The 21,052-nt window shown below is 43.4% G+C and overlaps 1 protein-coding gene across 1 annotated transcript in view; it reads left to right on the top strand.

Annotated features, from left to right (window-relative positions):
* JARID2 (jumonji and AT-rich interaction domain containing 2) overlaps positions 1-21,052 on the top strand; it is a 127,410-nt gene that overhangs the window by 12,493 nt on the left and 93,865 nt on the right. Inside the window, exon 2 of the mRNA XM_065886008.1 lies at positions 19,507-19,648. The gene's annotated coding sequence lies outside the window, so the exon portion shown is untranslated. The remainder of the gene's footprint in view (positions 1-19,506; positions 19,649-21,052) is intronic.

The raw sequence follows: 21,052 nt of genomic DNA, 5'->3' as shown, positions 1-21,052 counted from the left end.
GTGACATGCCAGTGGAAATATCGCAGCATATTCCATTTTGGCATGCAGGGGGCCTGCTCATTTCTAGTGGGATCTGCACTGCAAATTGCCTAAGCCCTAGTGGCTTTATCCCGTCTCACGCAGTCCTTGACCTGACTTCAGACAACCAGTACTGTTTGAAAAGGGCCTTTCCAGTCAACTCAGTTGGAAAGCGTTACAGTTGTAAAGGGTGAGCTGGAAGCCTCTCAGCTGGTACTTTCTGAATCCCTCAGAGGAACATATTGGCATACACTCCGCTCTCCGCCTGAACCCTCCTTATAAATCGAGAAGCCAAGCGCTAGGAAGCACAGGGCCAGGTCAGTGTGCGTGCGTGCGTGTGTGTGTGTGTGTTTGTGTGTGTTTGGGATGGGGGCACGTCATCATCCAAGCTGAGAGAGCCAACTGGTTCCTGATAACAGTCCCGTTTCCTTCCCCCTTCTCCCCACATTTTGATGTTTATCTTCCTGCCACTGAAAATAGAAGTGTCTAGTGAATGCAATTTACAGTGTGTTTCTATTTTTTTTTTTTCTGGAGAGCCTTTTCTGCAGAAGATGCAAATAGCTTTTTTTGTTGTTGTTTTTTCCTTCTCTTTTACAATTTAAATAAGAAGGAAAGTGCTGGGCTGCTTTATTCAACAAGTGTTACACCTTTTAAGGAAAGTTGCCTTTTTTCATTATTGGCTTTTTTTCTGTGGTTTCAGGGGACAAGGTGCTGAGATAAGAGGCGGGAGCTTGCCGTTGATTTATTAGCCTGTTTGTTACCATCTGTCTGCCTCGCACTTCAGTCTGTTGATGGAAAGCCCGATGTGAACGTGCCACGGGGCCTGAGAGATATCCATCTTCCTGAGTTGTCTGACTGCAGAGCCTGTATAATCACTTCTGCCTAGGCCCTCGCAGGAGTCTGTGTTGTGGCGAGTAACCCAAGGGAGCATGGTGCCTTAGTTTCTTCTTCCACCTTGGACACTCTGCCGCTGCAGATGCAGGTCCTGCAAAGGTGCTGTCTTCTAGCGGTGTCCACAGGGTCAGCCATCTCACTCTTGGTGCCTCCCCCCTCCTGGGGTCTCCCTTTATGGAAGAATTCCAAGGGAATAGGTTAAGATTGCCATCAAGTGGCTACTCTTGGTAGTGGAAGGAAGGATACTGGCCACCACCGCGGGCTGACTTGTCACGCATTCTCCTCCAGTGTCTTAGCCCTTTTGTGAAGCAGAATCAAGGTCAAGAGGTGCTTTCTGTCTGAGGAACTGACTGGTGTTTTTTTTGGCGGGTGGTGGGCAGAACGAGCTCAGAACGTCTGCATATTGTATATCCCCAGCGAGAAGGCACCTGTGTGAACCGGAATTATGCCTTCCCGGGTGGACTCTGGAACTGGAGGCAGGCTCAGTTGCACTGGTCTGCGCTCAGGGCCCTGGAGCCGTGAACGCACGTGATCGAGAGGCTTCCTGGAGAGAACTGCTGGGCATTCATCCTCCTGCCAGCCCTGGGCCAGGAGGCCAAAGCCCTCCAACTTTTCTCATGGAAATTGGCAGAGAGGACCATGCTGTCATCCGTGAAAGGATGGCTCCCAGTCCCACCAAGGTGAAAAGAAGTAGCAGACCTGATCTGGCCGTTCTGCTTGGCTCCTGCCTGTTGTTTCCCAGCTCTGTAAGTGGAGGAATAATTTCTTTCTCAGAGGTGATTAATGGGATGATTTATTTAAAGTCCTTAGTACCTGGCAGAAAAGAGGCATTCAAAGGGCAGTTGTTATTGAGGTTCTAGGTATACATTACCTAACCACTTCTCATAAAAGCTGTAGCTGTGTCATATAACAGCATACTTAAGGGACTGTATTAAAATCGGTTTGTTTTGTTCCCTGGGTTTGGGTGCCAGCATCCTGTAATTAGACCTCACCCTAGGACTCGGAGAGCAGAAACCCTGACCAAGCTCAAAGGAAGCAATCCCTGTTTAGTTTTCCCCAGCAGGTCATTCCTCAGATGTGTTGGGAAGCCTGCCCTGTAGGAATAGTGAGAATTTGGTTTGTATGGGTGGGGCACCCCTTCCTGGGCACAGAGCGCTGGATTCTGTAGTCTCTGAGCCGGCACTTGGTACACGAAAGAGGATGGATCTGTGCCAGCTGGGTGGAGGGCGCAGGCCTAAGACAGGCGGAGGGAGAATGGCTTTGGAGTACATCAATGGCGACTAAACTTTGGGTCAGGGTCAAGGAAACAGAATTCTTGGGGCCTGTGTATTTTCAGCAGCCTTTTAGAAGTGATAGAGGCTATGTGATGTAACCGTTCACACTGCAATCTGTCAAATTATATTAGCCCCAAATTCTTGGATTCCAGCCATTTAAAGCACTATTGGATGCATCAAAAAATTGATGTGTTGTAATATGCACCGACATTGTCCTATCATTCTAGTTCTACCAGTAACTGGGTATCACTGTGAGCAGTCATCCCTTCACTGGTTTCCTCCTTAAGTAAAATAAAACTCTGGCTATCCCTTGTCTCACTTGGTTCTGTTTTAGTGATGAGTGATGGCAGGATGTGTTTATGGCAGGCTCGTGTTCTTCCAGATCGCTCAATGCCCTGTGTACTGTTGGGTCAGGAAGCATTTGGAGGCTTTTGCAGAACTTGGAGGGGAGTGGATAGGAGATAATCTAGAGGAAAGGTGTCTATGGTGTGTGCATCCTTCCCCACCCACGCCTCTCCCTTGCACACAGGAATGTGGGGTGATGGTTTCTCTCTGGAGGTCTCCTGCATGTATAGGAACAGAGGCAGCAAGCCCAGAGTCCTCTCTTTGTGGGTTTATACCTCTCAGTGCCTATAGCCTCGAGGGTAGCAAGAGGCAGCCTAACTCGGAACAGTTTCGTGTGGCACTTTGTTCGTTGATGCTTGCTGACCTTTCACCCTCAAGCTACAATAGGATCACCTAAAATTGTTTGTGATAAAAATGCCCCTTTGGTGTAATTGCTTGGCACAGAGAAAGTTTTTCTACAGTTCTTCATTTTCTGAATAAGCTTGTGGTTTTTGAATGGTTCCAACCTCCGTTTTCCCTTCTCCCCTCCTGTAAGAGCTAGACCACTTACACTGTGAGCCATCTGTGCTGCATTGGAGGGGATTTATCAGCTCCCGCTCTGTTCGCCCCTCCTGTCCTTTCACCCTGCTGCCTGAAAAGAAGTTCGGTCTGTCCGACTTGCCCTGTGTACTGGGTCTTAACTCCTAGCAAAGGACAGCACACAGACACAGGGGCTGCTGTGGCTGCTGGGTCTTGAGACTAAAGGCATGAAAATTCTATAGGTCAGCGCTGGCCAGGAGAGCTCTCTGCGATGATGGAAGTGTTCATGTCTGCGTCGTCCTGTACGGTAGCCACTAGCCAGTTGTGACTCCTGAGTCCTCGAGACCTAGCTGGTCTGGCTAGTTTTAGTTAATTTTAAAAGCCGCATGTAACTAGAGTCTACAAAATTAGACCATGCAGTTATAGAGACAGGATGAGCATAGCGGTGAAATTCTTCTCTTTTATCCTCACGCTCTATCTTCTGTTGTTGTTTTTGGCTGGAAGTCTTTTTAGATAGTCAGTGTAGTCAATTTCAGAAACATTATCTTGGTATGTTATGTAGAAAAGTCCTGAGAAAGTGAAACAATATTAATATTTGTTTCAAATGCCTTTTAGTGTTTTGGGCAATTTCAGAATACTCTTGCCCATGGTATTAATGTCACAATGTTCATATTATCCTTGAGTTCCATATAGCAGTGTATCACTGGCTCCAAAAATTGTCTACCGTTCTCATGTACCTTATCCAGGTCTTCTTATTAGCACGACATCAGTAATGTTTAAAATAGCTGCTTTTTTTTCATTAATTACTTCTTTTGCGTTCAGGTGCTGCTTCTATGACGGCAACACACCTATTTTCCTCTGATACCATTTAAATAATTTTTAAGATTTCCTTTTGACTTTGTATTTAAATAAATTCATTTTAATTGTGGAAAATTTGGAAATTTCAGAAAATTGTGAAGATTCTGCTGGGGAGAGTACCAGTTTTTATTACTAGTTTTATTTTCTCTGGTCTGCTTTCTGTACATTTATATTTTTTAAGCACAACGTAATTGTTTTATGCGGTGGAATTTCTACAGTTTAAGTTGCATTGTAAGTCCTTCCTCATGTTACTAAGTGTTTGAAAATGTGATTTTTAAAGATCATGTGTAATGTTAAAAAAATTGCGTTCCATGTTTAGCATTAGTCTTTAGTATGGTACATGATACTTTTAAGGAAAATACCATGAAGAATATACACAAAATTGTTAATAGTGATTGATGTAATTTCACCTTATAAAAAAGATAGGAGGATTATAGTTTTGGTTTTTATTTAAAATTGTTAGTAACAGAATGAGTTTATCAAAATTAGCAGGCTATAAAAGGTAAATAAATACTTTGAGGAAGACACAGAACAGCTTTACATGTAGAAATAAATTATTGGCTCCATTTCTTTTAAAAAATCATTTAGGGGTTAAATATGTATAAAACATAATGTGAAGGTTAGTAAGTATCAAATTTATGAGAGCTCTAATTTTATTTCACCTGAAAACTTGAAGGTTATTTCTCAATAATTCCTAATTTTGATCGGTGAATGCCAGGAAACCAGTGTATTACAGATTACACAAGGCATTCCTAGCAAAATACTTTTAAGCACAAAGAGATAATTATTTGAAACATTTTTCTCTCTAGGAAGAAAGCAGGGATGGGATGCCTTTGAAAGCTTGGTAAGTTGTAGAATGAGGCCCCCCCAAGGCAATAAGAGCACTTCAGGCTTATGAAGGCCCTGAGATGGCCTCAAGAAACAACTTATGCTTTCGACAGCATTTATTAGGCCTCAACCACTTTCTCTAGGCTTATGCTAGGTTTCGAGGGTTATTAAGATGAGCAAGACTAAATCCTCTTGGTCAGTCCCCTGACAGTCAGGTATTAGAGATTGAATAGCACCTGCAGAGCAGGTGGTGTGTGTCACTAAAGGCTGACCAGGCAGAGGACCAGGAACTTTCTGGGCCGACAGAGGAGAGAGTCTTCCAAAAGAGGGAGCGCCATATGCAAGGATGCTAAGGCTTGAGAGCTCAAGGAATGCTGAGAACGTGTCGTTTGCCACACATGCCCTCAAGCCAGCTACCCCAGCGCCTCATGGACTATTGTGGGGTGTTGCCAGGTTTGAAGACTAAAGCACTGATATCCAGTCTATTGCATGGCTCAGAAAGCTGATGTAGGAGACCTCTCTCTCTCTCTCTTTAAATAAAGATAGAATTTAAACCAGTAAAAGGAGCAACAAAATAATAAAGATGAACTGTGTCGAAATCCTTTCACATAATAAATTCTTGTTTCTCCATTTACTTTCTTAGCACTACTTTCTAGAAGTGAAATTGCTGAAGTAAAGACTTCAAAAAATTGTCATCCATGTATCAATCTTTTACCATACTTGCAGTGTATGAGACTATATAGGCTTTGTCAAAGTTAGATTTGAAAAGGGGATCAACTGCTCTTCAGTTGTGACCTGAGTCTGCTCTTGGTTTCAGTACTTTTCAAACATAGTTTTCCATTATTCTTTATTCTGAAGTTGGTAACATGGCCATGTTGGGATTCTTGTTGAATTTTACTTAATATTATTGCAATTCATTTTCAAAATCACAGTGTTGATAATCTTCTTTAACTTGGCATCATTTCTTTGTTTACCTTTTGAAATCCATTATCTGAATCATTTAAAACGTATATTTAAAGCTAAAGTATATATTATCTTCTATTTGTTTTTATAATCAAATAATTAAAAGTATATATTAAACAAAAAATTGTATTTCATTAGCACCAAAGTTTTATTAAGGCATATAGGTAGCCCTTCTTAAAGCGCTCATCATGTGCCATTGGTACTTTAACGTATGTGTAATTACTTTTTTTTTTTTGGCTATGTTGGGTCTTCGTTGCTGCACATGGGCTTTTCTCTAGCTGTGGCGAGCGGGGGCTACTCTTCGTTGTGGTGCACAGGCTTCTCATTGTGGTGGCTTCTCTTGTTTCAGAGCGTGGGCTCTAGGCGCATGGGCTTCAGTAGTTGCAGCACGCGGACTCAATAGTTGTGGCTCGTGGGCTATAGAGTGCAGGGTCAGTAGTTGTGGTGCACGGGCTTTGTTGCTCCGCGGCATGTGGGGTCTTCCTGGACCAGGGCTCGAACCCGTGTCCCCTGCATTGGCAGGCGGATTCTTAACCACTGTGCCATCAGCGAAGTCCCAACATATGTATAATTACGTTAATGTCTTAAAACCAGTGTTTTCCTTATGCCTATTTAACAGATAAGGAAACTGACAGAGACACAGAGAGACACAGAGGGCTTTCAGTGATTCTCCTTAAGTTCGAACAGTTCACAGGGAGTAAAACTAGGATTAGAAGCAGGCAACACCGTCCAAATTACAGTATGTGCGCTGTGAACCACTAAGGTTCTTAGTGGCTTAGACGCTTACCAAATAAACTAGTTTTCTTCTTTTTCTAAATTAAAAAAATCTGATGGAACATTTTTCCGATAGCTTATTAATTTGAACTTCCTGGTTTAATTGTAGTGCCATTTCATTGGTATTAGTGACTAAGTCCATAGCAACCAAGTTTGTTTCACTAGTTAATACACAGTCACCCAGCCCAGATCTCCCTTCTGTGTTCTTGTAATTATTGGTATTATTTTATAATTGAACATTGTGGCCTTGAAGTCACATAGGCTCTAGGGCCAGCCACATGCATTATACAGTTGAGTGCTGTTGGCCCTTCAGGAATTACCAAGGCCTCTTGGAAAGGGTTCAAGCCAGACTCTGTATGTACTTAATTCTGCTTGGTATATTGCCAGTGTCTTAAATTTTATTTAAATACATACAATTTAAACAATATTTATTATTAGTATGATGGTTCTGTATTTTTGGAAGTCAAATATTAGCACAGTGGATCATATTGGCTTGTTTTTAAAAATGATAATTTAGGTGATATGATCAATATACCATGTAATTCAGCCCAAATAACAGAGAAATGTCTTTGAGAACATAGCTAATGCAGGGCACTCATTAAAATCCTCTATTTCCTCGACTTCCTAGACCCCACAACCTTTTATGCCTTTCTCTCACACAGGGCAACGCACGCTACCCTGTCCCTCCTTTTTAAGTATTTTTGGTAAATTGCTGTTCATAGCACTTAACTCACATGTTAAGGTGCCTCCTTCGTATGCAGTAGCTTGTATAGGTAGCAGGGAACTGGAGAGCTTTTGGAGACTGATCTTGGGTGGTAAGAAGTACTCCAGGATTTGCTCTAGCTCTGGCAGGCTTGTCTTTCCTTTACGAGGTGGATCCCAGCCCTCAACATGAGCTGACTTCCTTGATTGGATATATGAATAAAACAAGGTCTTAATTCTTCTGAGGCAGCAGGTTCTTTAATTAATCAACACAGGGTACTATTAGATATCTAAATTTGATTAAGGCTAGCAAAATGCTGAATGCAGCTGGTGGGCTGCTGGAGTTGGCCCAGCTCAGAGGTAATGACATGGTAGTGCACGTAGGTGGGTCTTTGATTCTAAAGCTCTTAGCAGCAGAAATAGGTCCTCAGATGTCCTGGTGTTGAGGTGATAATTAGGTGGATGATGGCCATGTACCTGGCTGGCTGCAGAGCAATTCTTTGGATAGGACATCCTTTCTGAAATTCTGTTCTGTTCTGAAGTAGCAATTGGAGTGACTTGTACTCTGGAGTCTTGAGTAATGAGAGGTCCTTATATTTAAACATTTGGAGATTCAGTGATACCTTGCTGGTGCACTAGCAAAAGCTGACTCCTGAAACCAGTTTGCCACTAACTTACAAATTTGAGTATTCGTGTATCCAAGGATTTCTAGTAATTCCACTCCTAGGTATGTATCCCAGGGAAACTCTAGTGCATGCTTTCCAGGGGACAGACAGAAGGATGTTTGCAGATGGTTAATGAAAGCAACAAATAGGCAAAACTTTATACGAACAAGAGAATCAAAATAAATAATACACTATTCAGGCATGCATATTTGTGCTGTAACTTAAAAAATAATGAAATGAGGTGGGGGGAAGCACAATAGATAATGTTTTAGTGATTGGGTTTGCAGATATTCTTTGTATTATTAAAAATTAAATAAAATGGGGGTAGATGGAGTTGCTAGTATTTGGGGAGTCTTGTCTTCATTTGAGAATTGAGGCTTGCTCTGATCTTTGGATGTTGAAACTTAGCTGGTGATGCTGTCAGTCATATTATCTTTGAACAAGAAACAGTCCTTGCCAAGTCTCCTTTTCTGCCCTCCCCTCTTTTCAGAATTTAAATATTGAAAGTTGTGTTGCTCTTCTTAAACTGAACCTAGTTCTCAGTGTTGTTGTGTGTCTCCCAGAGGGTGCTGGTGCTTTTAGTCTGTCTGGTGCTGAAGATACGTTCCCTCTTTGGTAAACCGACGTTTGATCTCAACATTCCAAAAACTACGGAAGTTCACAGGCAAGAGTTTTCCAGTTCCCCTTCCTGATCCAGCAGGAGAGCACAGGCCAGAGTTGACGCTAAGCGTGTCTCTTAGGGAATACCGAGTGCATGGTCACATGCTGTTGATGGTTTTGGAAGTTAAGAGCAGCCTGGGGCCAACATCCTGTTATGCCTTATCTTTTTGAATTTAAACACCTTGTTACTCTTTTAGTTGATGGGAAGAGGAAGCAGCAGTGAAGCCAGGGAGAATAGAGATATGGAAAGAGCACAGAGCCCTTGTTGCCATGGCTGTGTCGGATTGGTCAGAGGTGGAGATGTTAAGGATGACCGGTATCCCATTCATGACCCTCAAGCTTCATTTCCGGCTGGTTGTTTATGTCTTATGGTTTGCAGTTCCTTACTAACCTTTTCTCAGGATTACCATACATCCAAATATCTATCTCATACCCTCTTTCCAGTTCTCCCTTTTGGGTGCTTTTGGTTAGTAAAGGCACTTAAAGACAAGTCCCAGTAGAAAGAAGAGGGAAAAGCCAAATAGTCATCCCTTAAATGTCCTTTAATTGACTGTGCATGACTTATGCTGCAGTGGGACACATGCCAAACAGTTGTTCACCATCATAGGAATATATTGCACTGGAGAGAACGGAATGAAGGTCTGTTCTGGGCTCACACTGGCCATGTAATGATTGGAGAGGCTTTTCCAACCCTGTATCCTACAGCGATTTGTGCCATGACATTGTTCTGGTGTGTTAGCTTACCTCTGTCCCCAGAGACCTCAGGGTTCATAGATGGCCTTCTGCTTGTTGAGATCTTATAAGGAACTAATACTGTGATCTCAGTTAAGAACCAGGCCCGAATAAGCCTTCGTCTACTCATCTGTAGAGTGAAGGATTATACTAGATTATCTCTTAAGGCCCTACCTATATTTTGGTTTTAAAGTGGTGGAAATCAAGTAGAGGTCAGGGAAGACCATCACCTGCCTCCTGATAGTTTTTGCTTGAAAGTGAGGCAGCTGGAGATGCCATGGTCATTTAGGAAACAGGAACCAGCCGTAGTGGACAGAGTAGTCACTGGCCCTGTGAAGCGGACAGGTCTGCTTTCAGGGTTTTTTGAATTCTAAATAACTTCACCTGCGTGAAGCCCAGAAGGGGCTCATTCAGTAGTTAAATAACAACAACAAGAAGCTAAAAGTAAGAGTAAGGGGGCATTCTTTCCCCAGTTCCCTTGGATGAGCCTGTGAGTGAAGCTTTCAATACCACGTGGGTTCTCTGAGGGTGTTGCCACCATCTTTTTTCCCCTCTGGAGAGGCATAAAGAGGAGAATGTGGGCTGGTGTTCAGAGCATGTGTTTTGGACATTATAATTGCCAGCTGAAGTTCTAAAGCTTCAGGAGAATTAACTTTAACAATCAAAAAGCTTATGACATATGAAAGGAGATGCGAGCTCCAGTTATCTGAGGCCAGGGAGCTGGCCAGCCCCGCTGGAATCTTGCCTTTTTCATCCCTCTCGGCAGCTGCCAGGCCACAGAGCCCGTTTTGTAAAAGATCCTCAAGAAGCAATGAGGGAAAAGAGCTTCTGTTTTATTAGATTAGATGAATTTATGTGTCTGGGGGAGGGGTGTCTGTGTGCTTGTGGTGGGGAGGGCAGCGGTGGCCCATGCAGTCATCACTGAAGTGATGAAGCACCCTGGTAACAGGAATGGGAGGCAGGGGGCGGGCGGGCTGGAGAAGAGCATGTGGAAAGAGATTTCTGCAGAGTCTGTCTGGAGAGCTGCCCAGGTTTCCCAGCCAAAAAAACAAATAAAAATAAATAAAAGGCAAGTGCTGAATGACACAGATTATGATATTAAAAAGGGATGCCATTGAAAATGTGCCATGGACCCCGCTGCCGGGCTGTGGGGGGGAGTGTGTGCACGAGGGGGGCAGTCTGGCACACTGGGCACACAGAAGTGTGGACAATTGAACTGCTCCCGTCCAAAGTGGCGCGCGGCCGGCCCACACCCCATGTCAGAAATTCTAAGATAAGGATTTGTCTGCATCGCAGGTTGAGGAAATTGCAGGATGAAAAGCAAGTCCATCTTTTCCTTTTTCTCATTCTAATTTACCAGGAAGGAAAAAAGCCCCAGACCCCTCCTCTTTGGTGTTAGATTCCCTCCCAGCCACATAAATAACCTCCTCTCCCTGACGCCTCCCCTCCCCCAGGCCCCTGCGCCGCTCGCCTGGCTGTCCTATTGCCGCGTGGAATCTGCACCGCCGGAATCTGCACTGCCGCCTGCTCATTACGTACGGGGGAGGATTGTTGACAAGTGCTCTGGAGCCTGCCTCACTGAGCTCTCCCTCCCTCCCGCCTCCCTTCCTCTGTCCTTCTTCCTCTCTGTCTCTCTGCAATGATCCGGCTCTGAGGATGGCTGCTCCACGGGTCTGTCAGGTGCAGTTTTTGGTGGCTTATCTTGAGGAACCTGGGATAGAAGGTCTGTTCCTATAAATAAAATAAAAATCAAATAGCTGTAGATTTGTTTCAGGCTGCTGTGGCTTTTGTTGGAGAAATAGGCCTTTTGTGGGTTTCCCTATTGGGGTCCTGATTAAATCCATTATGGATGGCAAGGTGCCATATATATACATATATATATATATATGAGACTATGTAAAAAGTGTTGCGATTTGCCTAATATTAATATTCTTTCAGCTTTGGTATCCTCCCTAGGGGCAATGGTGGCTCCTGCAAAGGTACTGTGGAAATTTACAAGAGAGAATTAATGTCGCTCGTAAAGCATTAAGCTCTGTTGACCATTTTGACCAAATCTTCAGTTTTAGTCAGGCTTGTACGAGTTTAGACCTTTCTCTGGAGATTGAACACCATCCAGCTATGGCTGGTCCCTTTATTTTATTGCCAATTTATGTGATCATTTCCCAGCATTTAAAAATAGATGTTTCATTAAAGTTAACTAGTTCATCCCCACCATAGCTTTGGTTTCCTTTATAAACAGCATGCATGGTTTTCATTTCCTGTCATACTTTCCTTCTCCACCTCTTCTTTCCTTGAAAGATGGAGGAAACTGAGGCATGTCAGCAGAGACCGAGTGATTCTAGGTTAGACCTTAAAGCTTTGAACTTTGAGTGCTCTCATTTCTGCTCCCATATTTTGTGCATTGATCCATGTTTGTATTACTAAATAGAGACACAGGTGAGTTTTAGCAGCCATCAATTTTAGGTGCCTCAAATCTTTGCAGATTGTGTGGCCGCGTTCCTGGAGTTCTGCTTTCTTTACTGTTTCCTTTAGATTTCAGCACGGGAATGAAGGTGGCTTTGGGAGGCTGTAGGCCTCTCTGAGCTTGCTTGCTGCCAGCAGGTTTTTTTTTTTTCTTTTTCTTTTGGACTTTGTATAGCCCACTTAATGCTTTACTATATTCATCTGAGAAGTGGGTGTGTAGTTGACTTGTCTGTATGTGAGGGGGGGTACTGAGTGCACTGGGAAACTTATGAACAGAACAGTTTAGGACTTGCATGTGGTCCATTTTATGGGCTTAGGGAATAAAGGCAGCCAGAGAGGTTTTTGGGGGTAAGGATGTGGCTCATTACTTCTCTGTGAATTATGATGTTAGGACACAAAGTGTTTGGAGTTGTGCCCATTTATCATTACCGACTTGTGCACAAACTAATAACTTTATGGGATTTGTTGATTTGTGTTAAAGCCAGCTTTGTTTAACTTTGTAGAGACTTGCTAATACTGGAGAACCGGTTTCTTTTGGTAACTTACTTTTGGTGGGGTAAATGTAATATGAAGCTTTAGAGATAACTCTCTCTCTCTCTCTCTCTCTCTCACCCTCTCCCTCCCCCCTTCCATACACACACTCACACACCTACACTCACAACCACACACACACACTTCAGTTATTTACAGGTAGAATGTCACTATCTGGGAACATGCACCACATATGGAAAATGTCCCCTTGAGAAGCACAAATTCCGTGATTTATAAAACCAGATTTTGGCATGTCAGCTTATCTGAACAGAAGACTTTGGACATGCTGGTCTTGTTTATCTAAAAGAATTTCTATAAAAATGCGCAGGGTTCCTGTCCACTGTGTCTGCCTCTTAAGTTCCCGGGCTCCGCAGTAAGTGGTCCATTGTTCTGCAGCTCATTTCCACACCAGCCTAAGCACAACATCGACTTTAATCTCTTTTGTATGTAGAAAGCAGTTTTCGACCTCTGGGGGGCTCGGAACTGGGCCACCTGTCCAGCAAATACTTTTACTTAGCTGATAGAGACTTGAGTTTCATGTTTTAGGGGATTCCAAGATGCGTGCTTTTGATGGACAGTCATAATTAGGTTGACTGGTTTGCCAGCATAAGGTACTGGGATGGGGCATGGACCTAGAGGAGGTATGACGTGGGATAGAGGGCTTAGGATAATTGGATTTAGGTAGAGCTTCTCATTGTAGAGCAATGTGGGTGCTTATATTTTAGTAATCTTTACTGCTCAAGCTACTGTATCTGTTCTGATCGTTATAAAAATCATGTCAAGGATAAAGAATGGGAGGATGCGGGAGAGTATAGGGAGGAAGTGCCTTTGCCCCAAAGCAGTAGAGGAGTTGTGCTAAAATGCACAGCACGTTTTGCTCACTGTTGTCATCATCAGAGTTTCAGTAGCTTCTGGGCCCATCCAGAAATCTTTCCTAGAGATTATGGATCCTTCCCATGGAGGGATTTTGTATCCAGTGAAGTTCCGCTGTGGCTCTTTGGTGGTCGTTGTTGGAGCCTCTCCATGAGGAGTGTTTTCTCTCCTTGTGTAACTCCTGGTCAGGACGTGGGGAGGAGAGGTCTTTTGTCTCTTGTTGGTGCTGACCCCTATGGTGTTTAGTAAGAGCAGCGATCTGGTCCCTCTCCCTGTGTGTACTTGTGACCTGTCTGCTGGCTTGTTCCTTTGTGCCTCGAGGTGAGGAAGTGCTTCCTGGGCTAGGGTTCTGTTTGTCTCTTCCTGCTCGTGTCTCTTGAATTTAGTCATTTGCGTGATTCTGAAATAGGAGGAAAGGATGAGGTCAGACATTTTCCTTGCCTGCCCAGTGGCCCAACTTTTCCATGTTATCACTGCGTCAGATTTTTTTCTAACATCTGTTCTCAAAAAATCAAGCATGCGAAAGAAGGTTTAGATTACCCAAGAAGGTTTTGTGGGGAAAAAGTCTGGTGGTGGTGAAGGGCTTCTAGGGGATTGTCTGTCTGTCTGTCTACTATCTACTTTCTGGGTGTTAAACTAACAAAAACCTGTGTTGCCCTGTGTCTTGAGGGCTCCTTTGAGGGTTTGTTGGGGCTATGTTTGGACCCCGTTTTCTTGGCTGGAGTGAGAAATCTGCACAGCTGATTTGAGAGCAGACAAAGGGGAGCCCTAGTCTGTCAGGGGCCATCCTCCCGAGGGAAAGGGATAATTATTTTCCATAAGCCGAGGTATTAAACCACGCTCATTTGTGCTTCGTTGACCATGAGTGTGGCAGTGACATCATGCCTCACGACTGTTATTTGTTCTCAGCCACCTCAGCGTTCTGAGATGGGAAAGGGTGTCAGTGGACCGGCCTGGGCTTAGCTTTGCAACCCTTCTGCACTGCTCACCCCCTTTCCTGGACCCTGCGATCGATCCAGAAGCTCAGCTGCTGACCCGAGTGTGTACAGTTGGGTTTAAACTACATATTCATGTTGACCCTGTGAAGCTGACCCGAGCCAGAATTTCCCTGGCATCCACATGCAAAAAGCAAACAATCCAATTTTTCTTTCAAAATTTGAGTGAAAATAGGCTTTATTTTCTACTAGTAGTGGCAGCAAACTTGACATTCTGAATACCTCAGAGAGGGTCCTACCTCAACCAAGGGGCTGCTTTTATAATTTTTCTCTCAACTCAAAGTGCAGCCAGCCAGCCACCCCCATCCTCCAACACACACACACACACACACACACACACACACACACACACACACACACACACACACACACACACACACTGCTGCAGCCGCAAATGAAAACTCTCTTTGGATGCTTGACTGTTTAATATGTAATGTGATACCTTGTCTCGCAGTGACAGGGTGACAGACGGGCATTGGCTCTATAATACAGAATTACCTTTTGTGCATCTCTTCTACAACAAAGCCAAATACACTGACTCTCCCTAATATGCTAATATGTTTGGTGTGCTCCAGATGTTTTGGAAGCTCGAGAACAGCTTCAAAGGTCCCCTTGTTTTCCTTTCTCTTTAACCCTTCTTTTGTGAAATAAGGGCATTAGATTTTCCTTCAGTTTTGTATTCCATCACGTACGTGTAGCTGATGGGAGGACTGGCGAAACTTCTTTGTGTCTAAAACAGAAGATTGTAAGCACTGCCCATTCTCGTCCCCCTTTTCAGATGTTAGGAAAGAATTTCCTTCTCTGTGCACATTTCTGTTCTGAAATCTGTAGCTCTCATCATCACTTAGCTGAAGGAATCTTTGGCCTCATTTGTGTTTTAAATTTCCCAGCCCCCGTTATGTTAAGGGCAGGGGGAGATGTTCATGCACATCTCCAGCCCCCCCAGAACAGGACTGCTCCTTCCTCTTTGCTGCTGCCGCTCCAGGCTTAGGAAGAACCAGTTCGGGTATGTTGCCTTGAAAGCCTTTTAGTTGCTTGCTCATTTGGGAGATGAGGGTCCAGAGCTCCTAAATTTTGTTTCCTTGGGGTTCTCAGCTCGTGAGCATGGGCACTGCCCTTGTGGTGGCCTGTGGCACGCCGCCCCGTCAGCTGACGGTGACTCGCCGAGGGGCTGCCTTTACCGCAGTGATTTGGAATTTCCAGCTCATATTTATTGCTCTTGTGGAAGACAATGGATGTGGTTTAATTTAAGTTCAACCTACTGAATATTAATAGAGGAGAACGAATGCTCGTGTGGGGAGGCGGTCTTTGGGCCATCGCGTCTCCTCTGTTTAACCTCCCCCCCCCCCCCCCCCACAAAGGTTTGTGTTGATGGTGGGCTTGGGCGAGGGTGGGAAGATAAAGCCAGTTGGTGTGTTTGGAGGAGAGGATGCAGTTTGATTATTTCTCATTGACTAAAAATAATGTAAAAGATAGGTGGCAGGGCTTTGTTCCATAGGGGAAAGGAAAGGCAGTACTCATTGGCTTGTCTGATGGTCTGATAACGGCTCTTCTGCCCCGTGGTGTCGTGTTCCATCTTGCTGACCTGGCTTTTCTGGACTGGGCAGGTGGTACGAGTTGGATGAAAACGTTCAAACTGAAATAGGGTAGCCAGTCCACTGGAGATGTGAATAAGGGGGTGGGCGGTGTGCAGAAAAGAAAAAATCCCAGGTTTATCCAACCATGGAGACTGTCTAACTAAAAATAAATGTACATTTTCTCTGTGCTGATGTCAGGAGGGGGGTACTCAAATTGAAACAGTCAGTTATACGCAGAACAAGTCACTCCCCCCCCCCCCCCCACGCCCCCCCCTCCCCCCGTAAAGGCTGGAAACAGCTGAGGTTTTCTAGTTCACAGAACAGGCAAGCAGTCCCTCTGTGTGGGCCCCTTTTTCCTGATCTGGAAAGTGAATGACAGCCCATCTGTCTCGTAGTTCAGGTAACAGACATTGTTAATCCTTGGCATGGAGGCATCTTTGGTGTTCTTTGAAGATATTAGTCTGATGAGGGCTTGGGACTGTGGACTCAGCACTTCGATTCCTTTTACTGGAGCTCGGTCATGCCTTAGTGTTTCAGAGCATTCGCATCCTTTTGCCTGACATTGAGCTCACATACAGTCAATTAAAATTCCCCCTTTTCATGTAAAACTTGATAATCCAGTTTCCCTGAATTTGTGCTTGGGCAGTTGATTTTTTTTTTTTTTTGGGGAGAAAAGAAACATTATATCCTTGTTCTAGACTGATGCCTCTTAGATATGAACACTTTTTTCCCATCATGCGTTACTTTTTAACTGTTATTTGTCGTTAGCAGGGTCTGATAGCTTTGTGATAAGTTTTAAGCAGCCTTATTTCCTGTCACAAAATTAATGATCCAAGGTGGAAGAATGCCCCAGCAGAACTTTGGTTTTGGGCGCCTTACTGTGAGTGAACTTTGGATTTGGGTGCCTTAACGTGAGTTGTATTATGATAGCTTGTACAAACATAATTGGTTTCCTGAGATCTAGTGCACACTTGCCCAGAGCTTTATAGTGTCTTAGGGCAATTAGATCTCTTACTGGCTTGAATCTTGCTTCCCCCTGCAATAGTGGATCTCAAGGTGTGGCCCCTAGACCAGCCAAAGCAGAACCAGCATCATCTGGAAATTTGTTAGAAGAGGACACACTGGGGTTATGCCCAGGGTGTAAGTTTGAGGGTCACTACTCTTTACAGTCTACAGAGGTTCTTTTTGTCAGAAGGACCAGGGTATAGCTGTCATTGAATAGCTGAACTTTTCTCTGCTAACTCATTCCTTCACTTACTTACTCATTCACTCATGAGCTGCTTGCCTCCCTCAGGAGATGCTTGAGATCTTGTTATGTGCGTACCAGAGGGGACAGCAAGTGCTTCTTCCTCAGGTTCACTGAGCAGTGCCTGCTGGCACTTCTGTTTCCTCCTTGTCCCAAACACAGCTTCAGACAACTACCTCTTCTTCCTCCTTCACTGTCACCAGCACCACCACTGTTTTGGTTTTTGTTTTTTAGGTGTATTGCACATACCAGCTTTGCTCTCCTGGTTTTGCTGTTGCAGGTTTGCTTGCTGGCTCCAGTGATTCATATTCACTGCCCTCCCCTATTGCTTGCCCTGCAAGTGCAAGGTTTCTTCTTTGTACATACTGCTAACTGATACATACAGGAGCATCTCCTCTCACTACTAAAATTTAGACTTTGTTGGATTTTGCCTGTATCCCCAGTGCCCTGGCATATGGTGGGTGTTAAAAAATGAAGTTATATTTCCTTCCTCCTTTCTTGCTTTATTCTCCTTTAAGTCCTTACATACTATAGAAAAATTTGATTTCAACCAAGAGTACACTTTTATTTTAGAGATAATCCCCCTTAAAAATTAATTTTATATATGGTTCCATAACCAGAATTTTTATTTTGAATTTACCATCCTTTTCAAGTGTGGTAATTCATCCATTAGTGCCTGTTTTTTACACGTGACTTATATTATGTCCCTGGGCTAGTTTCCTAATCTGCGTTTATAAGTATGGTCTGTATCTTCCTACTATTTGGTGGGCTGCTGCGTGGTCATCTCCCCCCGCTCCCCACCGCCCATGACATTGCTGCAGTGCTCTAATTTAGTGCTGGTCAATAGAGATGTTATTTCAACCACATATGTAGTGTTAGTTTTCTAGAGCTGCATTAAAAAATTTTAAAGAAGCAGGTAAGACTAATTTAAATGTATTTGACGTAACCTAATAATACATCCGGAATATTTCAAGAATTAATATCAAATTATTAAAGAAGTGTTAGTTATAGTCAGTTTTAAATAAGGTTAAATAAAAATAATAGTTCATCTTCTTACTCACATAGCCATATTTCAAGTCCTCAGTAGCTCCTGTGACTAGCGGTTACCGTAATGGATAGCACTGCTCTCATCTTTGAAACGTTGGCCACACTTCAACCCTTAGACTCATAGATTTCCCTGCAATTATGTCTCCTGTTTGCCTCACAGTGCAAACTCCCCACATTTTCTGTTTCTCTGGGAAGTTGCCTAGTGTTTTCACTTCCATATTGTAGTCATGACTCCCAAAGCCACAAGTCTGAGTGACAGCCATGGGATTTTATTTACTGCATTGTATTAGATTTCCAGCGTTATGTTATTACTCATACCCTGAAATGATGTAAAAATAGATAACTGGGGAAATGCATGCGTAAACAGGCTAAGTCTGGGGAAATGCATGCGTAAACGGGCTAAGTCCCAGGGTTTTGTTGCAGTATACTGTGTTCTTCCAGAAAATCTTACCAATATGTAGAATATTGTGTTCTATATAGTGTTTACTGCAACTAATAGGAACCGCTCTTTAAGTGCTTCAACCAAAAAGGGATTTAATACAGGGACGTAAGTGCTTACAAACTTGCTGGAAGGGTTGGGAGAACAAAAATCAAGGGGCCACCCTGCCCTTTTGGCTTCACTTAAAAGCCAAACACCGTGGCTGTGAAAATGCAGACACTTGCTAGCATTTCTGCTGATGCCTAGAGGCTGGTGACTAGACAGTGGAACTGGGGGCCGGTGGCTGTGGACACTTGTGTAGGTACAAGCCCCCCGTTGGTAGAACCTAAATTGTATCCAGAACCCTAGATGCAAGGACATCTGAATGCTAGAAGACCAGGCTTTTATTCAGCTGTGACCCGTTGGCTGGTGGCTCAGCAGCTTCCATGTCACTTGGCATAGCCCTTTTCCCAGTCTGGGTTACTAGTGGCTCATCCTGGGGCCACCAGACTCCCTCTTCCGCATGGTACCGTGTATGGAGTCGTGGAGAATCCTTATCCTCTGAGACAATCAGATTCCAATACAGTGACTCTGATACAGTGGATTGCTATGAAGAGCAAGTTGTACAGTCAGACCTCTAGTTAAGGACTGATACATGGCCACAAGGTAATGATTGATGCTTTTTCTTGGGTGGCAGGTACTGGTTCCTGAAGGCAATTCCAAAAAGGATTTCAGTGTTTCTAGAGTAAATATTTAGCCCTGGAAGGGTAACTAGTTTGAATCGGTAATACGTGAAGTTTGTTTCTTCCTTTCCACTCCCCAGCCCTGAAAGATGTTGATGCACTTCAGAAAGAATGCCACAGTGCATTATTACAATTACACATTTCTGCTTGACTTTCTTACTGTTGGAGTTATTTCTTTGGTAGGCATTTCACTCTCGTGTAAGGTCTAAAGTAGGTTGAGGTGGGACTTTTCCCCCTCCATTCACAAGGGATATGTACCTTCTAATTCTCTTCTATCCAGATTCTTGTCTGCCCTCATCAGCCACTGTGTAGGGTTAACTGGTAAAGTGCTGCTTCCTGATGTCATGTATTGAAGTGTTTGTCCCCTTTTTTCACCTGTAGGGCTCCTTGGTAATGGCCAGTCTAAGGGATTAGGACCAGCATCAGAACAGTCAGAGAATGAGAAGGACGATGCATCCCAAGTGTCCTCAACTAGCAACGATGTTAGTTCTTCAGATTTTGAAGAAGGGCCGTCGAGGAAAAGGTTAGTACCCAAGGCTGAAAATATTGGTGCCTTAAACCAGGGACTTCACACTAGGTGCCAGTTTTGTCCGTGTGGGAACAAACTTGGGCCCACTCACCCAATCTCCTGATTTTTTCATAGAGGAGCCAGAATTCTGGATTTTTGTATCAGATATCCTGGTTTCTAAATATTGTCCACTAATTATTATTAGAGATGAATAAAGCAAAAAAATGCTGTGGACCAGAAGAAAACACTTTCCTGCCATAAAAATTGGTCAAAGAGTGGCCAACTTGTAATTCCTGTCTTTGCTGTTCATTTTAATTGATTTTCATCAGTTGTATTCTTGAGTATATTAGATGGTATTTCGCCATTTCTAAAGAGATGTTTCTAAAAATTTGAAGAATTAAATGTGGTGTTTCTGAAAAATTTTTCCCCTTGTCAGGAAAGCAGAATCCACTTGGTGTTAACCAAGTTAGTAGGTGTGAAATCGGTTCTTAAAATTAATTTACCAGCAGGTTTTTAATTTTTTTAAATGACTTTCCTAAATAAGCTTCAGATAGCTTGGTCAGGAAGTTGGCTATGGTAGTTTGATAAGAGTTGTGGCTTCATGGTCAGACAGTGACGTTATATAATAATGCTTTTAATTGGGTGTTTTAAAAACCCTTTGTTAGTTATCAGCCTTATTTCACGCCTTGTGTTGTCTGCGCGGACCGCCACCCCCCTTAGAGTTTATATTTCATTTCATTCCTTTTCTGCTCTCATACTCAGTGTTTTCCTGGATGACAAGATTAATTACGTTTTCTTAGAATCTGTTTTTTGGAGAGGTTTGGGAAAGGGGGAAAAAATAACTCCTGGTCTGGACTTCGTTGTTTGCCCTTTCTATATACAGAATTACAGTTACTTTTCAGAAACCATCTAGTTGTGTATATCTAATGAAGAACTGAATATGGTGGCAAATTAAGAGGAAGGGAGAAGGGTGGCCATGTGTGGATACTTAAAATCCTTAACAGAACTGTACTTTAGATCTGAAATTTGAGATGCATAGCTCCAAGCCTTTATTTTCCTCTGTCACGCAGTGTCTTCAGTTAGAATACCCGTGGCATAGAGTCTGTATTAACTTCCATCCTCTTTTTCCCTTAATGCTCGGCACTGTGTCTTAGAAGGTGTCATTGGATTTGTTAGTACAATTAGCACGCGTATGTAAGAAGTATCTCTGCCAGTGTACTGGACTTTGTATGTTACTCTATTTAAAAATATTTGGCTGAGTGTCCCAGTGTAAGCCTTTAATGTTTCAGATGCTCTGTGACAAACATTCACTCTGCCCCAGTTTGAAAAGTGCACCGTCACAAGAGGGAGAGTTAAAGGGTGCGTAAGAAAAACCACATTAGTAAACATACTGGAATGTGTAATAATACTCTCCATGTT

Source organism: Phocoena phocoena, chromosome 10 (genome assembly GCF_963924675.1).
Source record: "Phocoena phocoena chromosome 10, mPhoPho1.1, whole genome shotgun sequence".
Lineage (NCBI taxonomy): Eukaryota > Metazoa > Chordata > Mammalia > Artiodactyla > Phocoenidae > Phocoena > Phocoena phocoena.
The sequence above is the reverse complement of the archived record's forward strand: the minus strand, read 5'-3'. Positions and strand labels throughout refer to the sequence as shown.